The sequence below is a fragment of the Microtus pennsylvanicus genome, chromosome 15, assembly GCF_037038515.1.
Source record: "Microtus pennsylvanicus isolate mMicPen1 chromosome 15, mMicPen1.hap1, whole genome shotgun sequence".
NCBI classification, from domain to species: Eukaryota; Metazoa; Chordata; class Mammalia; order Rodentia; family Cricetidae; genus Microtus; species Microtus pennsylvanicus.
Window position 1 is genome coordinate 872501 of NC_134593.1, and position 11796 is coordinate 884296.

At 49.4% G+C, this 11796-nt stretch overlaps 3 non-coding genes across 3 annotated transcripts; 2 read left to right on the top strand and 1 right to left on the bottom strand.

Annotated features, from left to right (window-relative positions):
- The first annotated feature begins 3628 nt into the window (after positions 1 to 3628).
- Positions 3629 to 3701, top strand: Trnat-ugu (transfer RNA threonine (anticodon UGU)). Its single transcript has one exon. It is a non-coding gene; the product is annotated as a tRNA-Thr (tRNA).
- A 238-nt stretch (positions 3702 to 3939) lies between these two features.
- On the top strand, positions 3940 to 4011 carry Trnap-agg (transfer RNA proline (anticodon AGG)). The gene has a single exon. It is a non-coding gene; the product is annotated as a tRNA-Pro (tRNA).
- A 1193-nt stretch (positions 4012 to 5204) lies between these two features.
- Trnal-aag (transfer RNA leucine (anticodon AAG)) lies at positions 5205 to 5286 on the bottom strand. The gene has a single exon. It is a non-coding gene; the product is annotated as a tRNA-Leu (tRNA).
- Positions 5287 to 11796: the final 6510 nt, after the last annotated feature.

The following is an 11796-nucleotide window of genomic DNA, read 5'->3' on the forward strand; positions in this document are numbered from 1 at the left end:
AAACATATGTAGAGGTTGTAGAGATGGCTCAGCGATTAAGAGAACACACTATTCTTCTGGAGGACCCAGGTTCAATTCCTAGCACAGCCTCTCTAATTCCAGTTCTTCCGGCCTCCTCCGGTGTCTCCACACACAAGGTGCACGTTACAGAGAAGCAGACATTCTCACAAAACAAAGCCAATAAATCTTAACACACAAACACAAATAAAAATAAAATCTCAAAAAACATTATCTTCCATATGTGAAGCTGTCCGATGTGGATAAATTCCAGAAGGAACAGGGGTCAGGTCCAGTTACAAAGGACATGGGAACTGAAAATGATGACCATATATGCTTTTTTTTTGTTTTTTCGAGACAGGGTTTCTCTGTGGCTTTGGAGCCTGTCCTGGAACTAGCTCTTGTAGACCAGGCTGGTCTTGAACTCACAGAGATCCGCCTGCCTCTGCCTCCCGAGTGCTGGGATTAAAGGCGTGCGCCACCACCTCCCGGCTTCAAACATATGCTTTTAAAGTAAATCCTAATGCCAGTGTAGAGAAAGGACAGGCGTGGAGATAAGGCAGGCAGACCAGCGAGCTCCACTGTTGCAGAAAACAATGAAGGCCAGGAATCTGGCACCTGAGATGCTGTGAAGAACTTTCTCTTACAAACATTAAGATGTGCTATTTTGCTTGTTGTTTGTTTGGTTTTTCGCTAGGCCTGGCAGCATGATAACCAGAGTGTGGAGTCGTTCAGGAAGCAGGCTGCTCTCATTTCATCCACACACAGCAAACACAGGACAGGAAGTGGGGCAAGGTTAATAAATACCTAAATATCACCCCCAGTGACATCCTTTCCCCAGCAAAGTACCACTTTCTAACGGTCCCATAACTTTCCCAAACAGGCCCACCAACTCCAGGCCGAGTGCTCAAATAACTAACTTGTCTCACTCAAATCACAGCCACACGCAAACTTTTCCAAGAACCCCACCTTAAACACAAATAGCACAAGATGAGCCCAGATAAAGCCTTCTTAAATACAGGGGCATCTACAAAGCTCTTCATGGAGGCTAAAGTGAGGGTTTGTTAGGTCTGGAATCAACCGAGGGACGTGCCCCTGGGAGGAACTGGGAGGCATTTCCAGGAAGGATCATCTGAGGAGAAGACGCTTCCAGAGCCAACAGCACCTTGGGAAGGAGGAGTCCCAGATGTTGAGAGGTCTGGGAAAGGACAGATCTGCTTGCTTGCCTTCATTGCCTCTGGGTTGGTGAATGTGACCGGTTCTGCCGCTGCTGGCTGTCTTTTCAGACATAAAAACCCCAGGGTCCTCGTGGTCCAACTAGGGTAGAAAACCAGCAACTATCTGGGCCTCTTCCAGGCCTTTAGCACCAGACTGGGGCTGATAAGGCATCTAGTTTGCTACCAAGTTCTTACCTCCTCCAGCGTGTAGACAGCCGTTGTTGGATTTAGGTAGGATGTGTAGACAGGAAGAATTTGAACATGTTTCTCCTCCTCCCCACTTTTTCATATATAACAGATTTATGAAACATTTTGGTATCTGACAAAACAGAAAGCAAAAATCTAAGGGATCTTGGCTGCCTTTCACAGACACTCCTGGCAATTCCTGGTCAGTAAGGATGAGCTGTCGGTCCTTGATGTTTGCTTAGCTAGATTCAAAGGAATGTTTTCTGTGTTTGGTAAACTTTCTGTGTGCCTCTGCAATCGTCTTTAAAAAAAAAAAACCTGTCAGAGGCCAGGCCAGGATGGTGCCTGTCTGTAATCTCAGCACCCAGGAGCCAAAGTTATATGGTAAGCCCCTGTCTCAAATAAAACAAAGCAAAACAACAACAACAACAAAAGAAAAAACCTGTCTTGGGACTGAGGAGCTGCCTCTGTGTTAAGAGAATCTGCTGCTCTTCCACAGGACCCTGGTTTGCTTCCTAGCACCCACAGGGTGGCTTACAACCTTGTGGTAAGACAATTCCAGGAGCTCCAACACAGTCCAACACCCTCTCGCGTCCCCAAGAGCATTTCATGCTGTGGTGTATACACAGGTCGTCAAAAGACCCATAGCCCTAAAATAAAATAAAGACTAGAAAACCCAAATAAAATAATCTGGCTTCATGAACAGAGAGACCACCTAAGATCATCTTCCGCCCCTTGACCCTGGCCCTTGGCTCCTTGTGTGGAGTCTGTCAGGCTCTGCACGCAATATTTCCCGTCAGGAAGTTCTTAAAGACTTCCAACCACAAACTTCCAAAGGCTTGTTCTGGGGAATTTTAGCATGTTCTTCATTTCTGGTTTTCATTTGACATAAAGTTAAAAGGAAGCCAAGAGAGACATCTGCACCAGTGATGCCAAAGGGAGTCTTCTGTTGTTTATTTAGTAGGTGTGGTGCATTTGCCTATTCCTTGGGAGTTCCACTTGGGAGGCAGTTCCGGGCCATCCAGGGCTATGCAGTGAGACCCAGTCTCAGAAAAGAAAAGAAAAGAAAGTCAAAGATAAACTTACTTTTTAAAGACTAAAAGTCACTTTCAAAAGTTATCCTTAACAGCTTGGTTCACATAGTGAGCTCCAGGACAGACTACAGAGAGAGAGAGAGAGAGAGAGAGAGAGAGAGAGAGAGAGAGAGAGAGAGAGAGAGAGAGAGAGAGAGAGAGAGAGAGAGAGAGCTCTGTCTCAAAAACCAGCAAATCAAAGTCAGCCTCACCATTCTTGTGCTAGGCAAGGCTGCCCAGATCTCAGCCTCCACAGTGTTGTTCTGGAAGATCCTGACCACACTGGTGGTTGACTTTTCCCCATGATATTTCTCTTTGGCAGTTTTGACCGACACTGATTTTGCCTAAAGTCGCTCTCTGAAAATTGTAATAAAGACGACGAGAAGAATGGGCACAATATTCGAACGCGCGTACTAGGACCTTGAGTAACTAAGTCATATAGTAACCTACAGTCTTAAAGAATGAACTCTGTGTCTGTCTTGGGCTTGTGGAGGACAGGGCCATCGTGGAAAGTCGGAGGGCCGGCGGCCCGGGAGCACGGGGAGCCGCAGGTCACGAAGGCCACACGAAAACCCTGGTTGCCCTTCACAGCTCCGGATCAGGAATATCTGCCTCAGGTTATTTATTTTTTCTCATAACGGAGCTCGTTCCTAAAATAAATAGATAAATAAATAAGTAAATATTTAAAATGACGCCATGAGTAGCTGTGAAGTTTTTAAAGTAAAAGTATGGTTTTGTTCTTGTTTACCAAGTTGTACAAACAAGGATTCGAAGAAGCCTTACAACGCAAATCTTATTTTTTAACAGCGAAGATGTGACAGTGCGCCCTAATGGAAGGGATAAAGTTGTTCTCCAATGCACCGATCGCTCCTTCACTGCAGAAAAGGCGGCTAAGGGTTTGCTGCATTTGCTGTACTCAGACAGGGGGCGCGGTGTAAGCCGGGCGGTGGTCCTCCCGCGGGGGGGGGCGGTCCCCGCGTGCCCTGCAGCTCCCGTGAGCCCTGGCCGAGTCCTTTCTGTGCACTTGAGGGAGGCACCGCTTCACCCTCTGAGGGCGGCTCTGGCGGGAGAATCTCCACCCTTTCCCTCCTGCGGACGAACAGGTTGGCAACCATATCAATAAGGAGACGAGTAGGTCACCGCTTCACAGGTGAGGGCTCCATAGCTCAGGGGTTAGAGCACTGGTCTTGTAAACCAGGGGTCGCGAGTTCAAATCTCGCTGGGGCCTTCCAGTCTCCTTTTGGAAACTCTGCAGGGACGGCCCTTGAGAAGCCAGTGGCTCCTCCGCCTCGCGAGTCACCGGAAGCTCCGCGGCGACCCGGCCCGGACTCGCGCGAGGCCGGCGTTTGGTTTTGCAGCGGGAACCGGCGCTCGTCTTCCCAGCAGAGGGCGCTCAGGTGCCACCGACACCATTACGTAAGGCGGGCGTGAACCTTGAGGCTGAAGTACAGGGCAAGTCAGCCGGCGGCTCGTTGGTCTAGGGGTATGATTCTCGCTTAGGGTGCGAGAGGTCCCGGGTTCAAATCCCGGACGAGCCCAGCTTTTGAGTCTGCTGGCAAACAGAATATTGAGCGACGGAAAGACACTCGAAGCAATGATTAAAACTAAAGACAGCGATCTTCTTTTCTGGGAAGGCAGTGTCTCTGGCCTCTCGGAAGACATCGCCCTCTTCTCTTACCGTCCGGTTCTCTTGTTTCTCTGTCACTCCTTTTCCGTCTTTCTCTCACAGACGCGGCTGTCGCCATCTCCTCCGGCTCCGTTCTCTATCCTACAGAGCAGCCGTGTGTCCTCTCGGACAAGAGAAAAAGGAATTTTCTGTTTTGATCTTCACAAGAATGCAGCCCTTGCGTGGATAGTCTCACCTCCCGACACTCTCCACCCCCAGTTCCATCCTAGCTACGCGGTCTTTTATTGCTGCTTTTCAAGTACAGGAACCTAAATATGTTTCTGTCCTAGGTTATAATCCCGTCAGATATTTACATGACTTTCTCTATACTCCTGTGTTCAAATATCACCGTTTAGAGACACCGTTTTGTGAGCACTGCTTCCAAAGTAGCCCTGGCTGTTACTGCGCCCTGATTTTCTTTACAACACTCATCACTATTGCTGTCCATTTCCTCCGTTAGCTTCTCCCGAGCCCCTGTCTCGTCCTCCCCTCTCTCTTTGGATAAAGACGCAGGAGACACACATTTTATTACGCCGAATGCTGTAATCCTCACACTTAGCAGTGTCCATGACAACGCAGTAGGTGATTAGTCATCTCTCCTGCAGGTTGGAGTAGGGACCGAGGGTGGAGGTCATGCTGTGACGGGTTTGCATGAATATATCTCTCCCAACTCTGCTCTAAGACCGTTCGTGTTTGTGTCATTCTGATAGCGGCGGTTTGCGCTCTTACTGCCTTCCCGATGGGCATCGCGGCCGGTCGTCGGCCCGGCACTGCCTCCCAGCCGGCGTTTGTGGTCTCACGGCCTCCGGTTGTTTAGTGTCCCCTCTGGACGGTATTGTGATTATTCACCTTTCTGTAGTCCTTACCAAACAGGACACTGCAGGTAAGGGCTCGACATGTGCTGTGATCCTTTCAGCAGGTTGACTTTGAGAGATAAAACATTCACGGACCCCTGGGAGGGCGTCTTAATATTTTGTATTATGAAAGACAAGATTAGGTACATGAGCACAAAACATTGTGGGAAGGAAAGGTTTCCATTTCTGCAAGCTAGTGTCACAAAAGAAGTGGCAGCGGTGGGATTCGAACCCACGCCCCCGAAGAGACTGGAGCCTTAATCCAGCGCCTTAGACCGCTCGGCCACGCTACCGACGGCATTGGGTCCTGCATTCTCCCTACTTCTCCTTTCGTCCCTCCATGGCGCACAAGTTCCGGTTTTTTTTAGCTGCTTTCCTCTTTCTCCTGGTTTGTTCAGCTTTTACCTTTTTTTCCTTTAAGCTAACAACCCGACAGTGCTGGAAAGATCGGGGACCCCGAGCGAGGAGCACAGCTCTGCGGGCCCACGCCGCCCCCTCGGGGCGTCCGCGTAGACTCCCCTCCCGCAGCATCCCCGGCCCCATTCTGAGAACAGGCCGAGCCTGCGTACCGCTTCTCTCCGGAAGGATTCAGGGTTTCGGGTTCTGAGCCTCAGAACTGGGCGAGGAGGCGGCAGTGACTCATTTCGTCCTCTAGGCGGCGCCCCACGCCTATAGATAGCGAAGGAAAACCGGAACCGCAGGCCGAGGAGGTCGAACGTGAGGTCACAGGGTAATGGTTGCTGGACGGCTGACCGGTTGTTGGATGACTGACAGGTTGCTGGTCGCCTGACCGGTTGCTGAACGGCCGACTGGTTGCTGTCCGGTTGCTGACCGGTTGCTGTCCGGTTTCTGGACGGCTCACTGGCTGCTGTCCGGTTCTGACCGGTTGCTGACCGGTTGCTGTCCGGTTTCTGGACGGCTCACTGGCTGCTGTCCGGTTCTGACCGGTTGCTGTCCGGTTGCTGTCCAGTTTCTGGCCAGTTGCTGACCAGCTGACTGGTTGTTGGCCGGTTGGTGACTGGTTGCTGGACGGCTGACCAGTTGCTGACAGGTTTCTGGACGGCTGACCGGTTGTTGACAGGTTTCTGGACTGCTGACCGGTTGCTGGACGGCTGACTGGCTCAAGGTTATGACCCTCGTCAGTGTACGAGGAGTTCCAGGTCCTCTTCTCAGAGTCGATCCTTTCCCAGCAAACCGGAACGTTTATTGAAGTGAAACAAAGTCACACTAACTAGAACAATCTGGTTTAGCACTCAGGGATTTCATCTTTAGGTAAACTCCCTTCCTGTGAATTAATAGGGAGAGTAACTGCCAGATGCTACACCCACCGCTTATACACACTCTCAAGGGGCATCACACTACAACCAATCGCCATTTCTCGTTTGTAGTTTCCGGAAAATGTTTTCGGGACTTCCTTAGAGAAGCGAGTTTTATATCAAGGATTTCACGAATTCTGGCCTGGGCTAAGAATCTCCGCAGAGTCGGTCCTCTGGAACACACTTCTCACCACTCACGCTTGGGGTTTCTGAAGCTGGGGTAGTGCTCCCTGGTGTGTTTGGGGGTGCCAGTGGGGTGTGGTGTCCAATTCACCCTGCTTGCCTTCCCTAGCTGACTTCTAGGTTCAACCCTCAAACCAGCTTAGTTTTTCTTTGTTTCCACTTCCTAAATCACGGAAAAGCTGGGCCACGTCTTCTCCAGGTGCTGAATCAACCTGTAACATAAGCCTTGTGGGCAAAGAAGGAACTGCCCGTCTTCCAGGAAGTCCCTGAAGGAGTCTGTGGCTAAGTAGCTGACTACTTTTGGCTCATTCTGCACGTGCAGGAAATGAGGAGTGAAATTTTCCAGAAAGGAGCCGTGTTGCTTCCCAGGTGTGTGTGTGTGTAGGTGCACATGTGTGTGGGTGCACATGTGTGTGTAGGTGTACATTTGTGTGGGTGCACATGTGTGTGGGGGTGAACATGTGGGGGGTGCACATGTGTATGTGGGTCCACATGTGTGTTTCTGTGTGTAGGTGCACATGTGTGTGTAGGTGTACATGTGTGTGTGGGTGCACATGTGTGTGTAGGTGTACATGTGTGTGTAGGTGTACATGTGTGTGTAGGTGCACATGTGTGTGTAGGTGTACATGTGTGTGGGTGCACATGTGTGTGTAGGTGTACATGTGTGTGTAGGTGCACATGTGTGTGTAGGTGTACATGTGTGTGTGGGTGCACATGTGTGTCAGTGCACGTGTGTGTAGGTGCACATGTGTGTAGGTGAATGCGTGTGTGGGTGCACATGTGTGTAGGTGCGCCTGTGTGTAGGTGCACATGTCTGTGCACATATGTGTGCACACATGTGTTTGTAGGTGCACATGGATGTGTAGTTGTACATGTGTGGGTGCGTCTGTTTGTAAGTGCACGTGTGTGTGACTGATTGACTGTGTGTGAGTGAGTGTAGGTGCACATTTGTGTGTGGGGGTGTACATGTGTGTGTAGGTGCACGTGTTTGTGGGTGCACATGTGTGTGGGTGCACGTGTGTGTAGGTGCACATGTGTAGGTGTGGGTGCACATGTGTGTGTGAGTGCATATGTGTGTGTAGGTGCACATGTGTGTGTAGGTGCACGTGTTTGTGGGTGCACATGTGTGTAGGTGCACCTGTGTGTGTAGGTGCACGTTTGTGTGAGTGCATATGTGTGTGTAGGTGCACATGTGTGTGTACGTGCACATGTGTAGGTGTGGGTGCACATGTGTGTGTGAGTGCATATGTGTGTAGGTGCACATTTGTGTGTAGGTGCACATGTGTAGGTGTGGGTGCACATGTGGTGTGTGAACATGTGTGTTTGTTGGTGCACATGTGTGTGGGGGTGCACATGTGTGTTTGGGTGCACATGTATGCGTGGGTGAACATTTGTGTCTGTGGGTACACATGTGTGTTTGGGTGCCCATGTGAGTGTAGGTGCACATGTGTAGGTGTGAGTGCACATGTGTGTGTAGGTGCACATATGAGTGTGGGTACACATGTGTGTGTAGGTGCACATATGAGTGTAGGTGCACATGTGTGTGTAGGTGCACATGTGTGTAGGTGCACATATGAGTGTGGGCACACGTGTGTGTGTAGGTGCACATATGAGTGTAGGTGCACATGTGTGTGTAGGTGCACATGTGTGTGTAGGTGCACATGTGTGTAGGTGCACATGTGTGTAGGTGCACATGTGTGTGTAGGTGCACATGTGTGTATAGGTGCACATGTGTGTGGGTGCATGCGTGCAAGTGTGTATACTACTTTTTAAGGTGTGCTGCATTCTACAGACATGAAGGGAAACAGCACAGAGCTAACAGCTATCATCAAATCTCCTAAGGGGCTGTCACCAAATAAAGTGGGGATCGATTCAGAGGCACAATAATAAACTTATGGCCTTGCGGAATAGGAGGTCAACATGCTTCTCTCCTTTCTCTTATCTTTCTCCTGTCATGAGCATACAATGCTGTAGGAGTTCATCAAAGTAATCCTCCAAAAAGGTTGTACTAAAGCCTTCGGGATGGCTCACCTGGTAAAGTTGCTGCCGCTGGGCCTGATGACCTCAGTGTTTTCCTGGGGACCCACACAGCGGAGAAAAGAACTCTTACACATTGTTCCCTTACCATGATCACTGTGGCATGGGCACTACTCTCTCACACACTAAACAAATGGGCAGGAAAGATCATTCAGTAGTTAAGGAGTTTGCTGCTCTTCCAAAGGGCCTGAGTTTGGTTCCCAGCACCCAATACAGATGGCTCACAACTGCCTGTAACTCCCTATCCAGGGGATCTGATATCTCTTTGGGCACACACACTGCATAAACCTTAAACCCTGGTATGGTGGTATATGTCTTTAACCCCAGCACTTAAGATGCAGAGGCAGGTGGATCTCTGTGAAATTTAGGCCAGCCTGGTAAATATTTCTGATGTCCTCACACCTTACAATATCAAGCTCCAGGCCAGTCAGGGATATAGAGTGACACCCTGTCTAAAATAAAAATAAAGACAAATATCAGAAACTCTTACACATTAAAAATAGTGCATGTCCAGTCCCTTTAGATCACTTGTCCTCATGCAACTCACACAGTTAACGTTTATTGAGCTCAGGATCTTAGCATCAGTCAGTGGGACAGGAACCAGTTGGAATGATTCCCAAGTGGCCCTAGTGGGGTGCGGATGAGCTGGGAGAGATTTTCGCTTGTTTATTTTGTTTTAAACACGTCTGGGTTTCCCAGAGCCGCGATGATTATTCTAGTCGCCTTTTCCAAGGATTTTTATCTTATTTCCTGGTCCAACAAAGAAGGCAGATCTTAGGAGCACACAAAATGGAAGAATGCCCCGGGGGTACAGGGAGGGAGGGCGACTTTAATGCTCTTTCCCCACAGAGCGTGCAGAAGGCTTGGGTGAATGTCCTGGCTGCTGGTACAGATGAGAAGCCTGGCCTGCCGTGATCAAAGCAAGTCTTGGGGCTGAACATTGAAGGGAGTGTCCTAACTTCGAAGGCAGGCTTCGGGCAATTTCTCATCAGCTGGACGGGAACGGAGGAAAATCTTAAGACAAGAAATGCCTGCCCCTCCCATGGAAGGAGCTTGAGTGCACAGCCCCAGGGGCTCTAACTGCCAAAAGCAGGTTGACCGCCTCTGGTTCAGATCACCTTCTGGCCAAGGTCCAGAGCAGACGGCCCTTGGGTGTTTGCGGGCCCCACGCTGTCTCCTTACTTGAATAAGAGGGAGAACGAGGCAGTGGAAAGGGAGTTTAAACAGAGCCCAGGAGTTGGGGTCCTCTGAGGAGGTGTCCCCTCGACCACACGACCAGTTCCCCAAGCTGCTTCCCAGACCCTGCTTTTGAGTCTGGCACCCCTCGATGTCTCCATTCTTCCTCTTTGCTTGTTTCCAGGAAAGCCGGGCAGGCGCAGAACACCTCAGCTCTCCTTCAGTGTAGCCAGGCGAATGAGGTCAGCCTGTGCCTGCATTAAATTAAGCTCAGCATCTTGGTCTGTAAAAGCAGAGCGGAGCCTTGCTGTTCTGCTATTTTGTCCCCTACCAAGCCTGTTTTAGACACAAACATGGAAACCCCAGAAAGTGGCAAGACTTTCTCATCCTAACATAGGTAGTTGTGTCACAAAAGGCACAAAATGTGACGCCCTTTGCCCATTTGCCCACCCCATAAACATGTCATGATCTTAGAAGCAGCGGACACTGCGCTAGAGATGAACACATGGCTCTCTTGTGTAGACTTGCAGTTTGCAGAGAGGAGGCAGACACCATGCGGCAGGGCACTCACAGGAAGCTCCCTTCCAGCAGAGGGATGGACCAGCTGTCTCATTCCTGGCTCGCCAGCTCTGTCCCGAGGCAGTGGTCAGGTCGTGCAGCCGGTGTTCCCTATCCAGTGGACGACTTTCATTTCTGTGGATGAGAACCGTCCTAGAAATGAAGATGCTGTTTACCAGCTGGGGAGGTTTTTCTTGGGAGAGGGCGCTAGGGTGCAGGCAGCTTACCTCCGGAGACTGTGAGGTGCAGAGTAACTCCTCAGGCTTTTGTGTCCATAATTTGCAGCCAAGACATTCTTAGACATGAATTTTGCATAAAAACTGCCTCCTCTTAATAGAATGTATGTTATACGAAAGTAGAAGGAGGGGCCGTTTGGTTAGAGGAAAGAGATTTGGACGCGGGTAAGAGAGGAGACCTGTGTGTGTGTGTGTGTGTGTGTGTGTGTGTGTGTGTGTGTGTGTGTGTGTGTGTTAGATACAGGTCGAGTATATGGATATCTATGCATCTATGCATAAAAACATCACAACGTAAATAGTACTTTGAAGATAATTAAAAATTAATAATACCCTTTCCCCATGCTGTTTTGAATCTGGAAAAGCCAGAAAGCCCTGGCTGTAGGGGTGGCTGAGGACTGGAGCTGAGGGAGTTGGTCCTTCTGACTACACTTTTAAGTGTCCTGTGCTTTCATATGGACATCCATGCATTTCAGTTTAATGTAAGTTGAGCGTGATGGGCCCTAGGCCTTCTTATGGCGTGGTCTCCACACCAGGGGCCGTAGCCACTGAGCCATCTCTCCAGTCCCAGACCGGGCAAAATTTTAAACAACAATGGGATTTGTTCAGCAGAAAGAGAAGGAAACCTAGTTTTTCAGGCTGACTCTGACCGTCCTATGTAAAACTGCATAGTGCCCATCTTCTAAACACCAAGTCTACTTATTTTTAATTGTCAATCTGCCTCTACCACATGTAAATTCCACAAGAGCAAGAATTTAAACTTTTTTACATAAATATCCGCAAATATATAGAAAAAATGAGAAGGGATAATGGATCCCACCATACTCATTGTCAAATTATTTTTCTGTTTCTGTGCTAAGATACTATGACCAAGACAACTTACAGAAGAGTGTGTTGGGGACTTAGAGTTTCAGGAGATTAGAGTCTGTGACAGCATGGTGGGGGCATAGCAGCAGGCAGGCAGGCGTGGATGAGAGAGATAGAGAGAGTGCCCACTACTAGTGATACACCTCCTAGTCCTTCCCAAACAGTTCCACCAACTGGGCGGTGTGGGAGGTCCTTCTTTCTATGTGTTGCTTGTATTGGTTAATGAATAAACAAACTGCCTTGGCCTGATAGGGCAGAACTTAGGTAGGTGGGGAAAACAGAACTGAATTTTGGGAGGAAGAAAGCAGAGTCAGAGAGACACCATGGATCCTCCGCCTGAGACAGACACCGGTTAGAATCTTTCCTGGTAAGCCACTGCCACGTGGCAATATACAGATAGAAATGGGTTAAATCAAGATGTGAGAGCCAATAA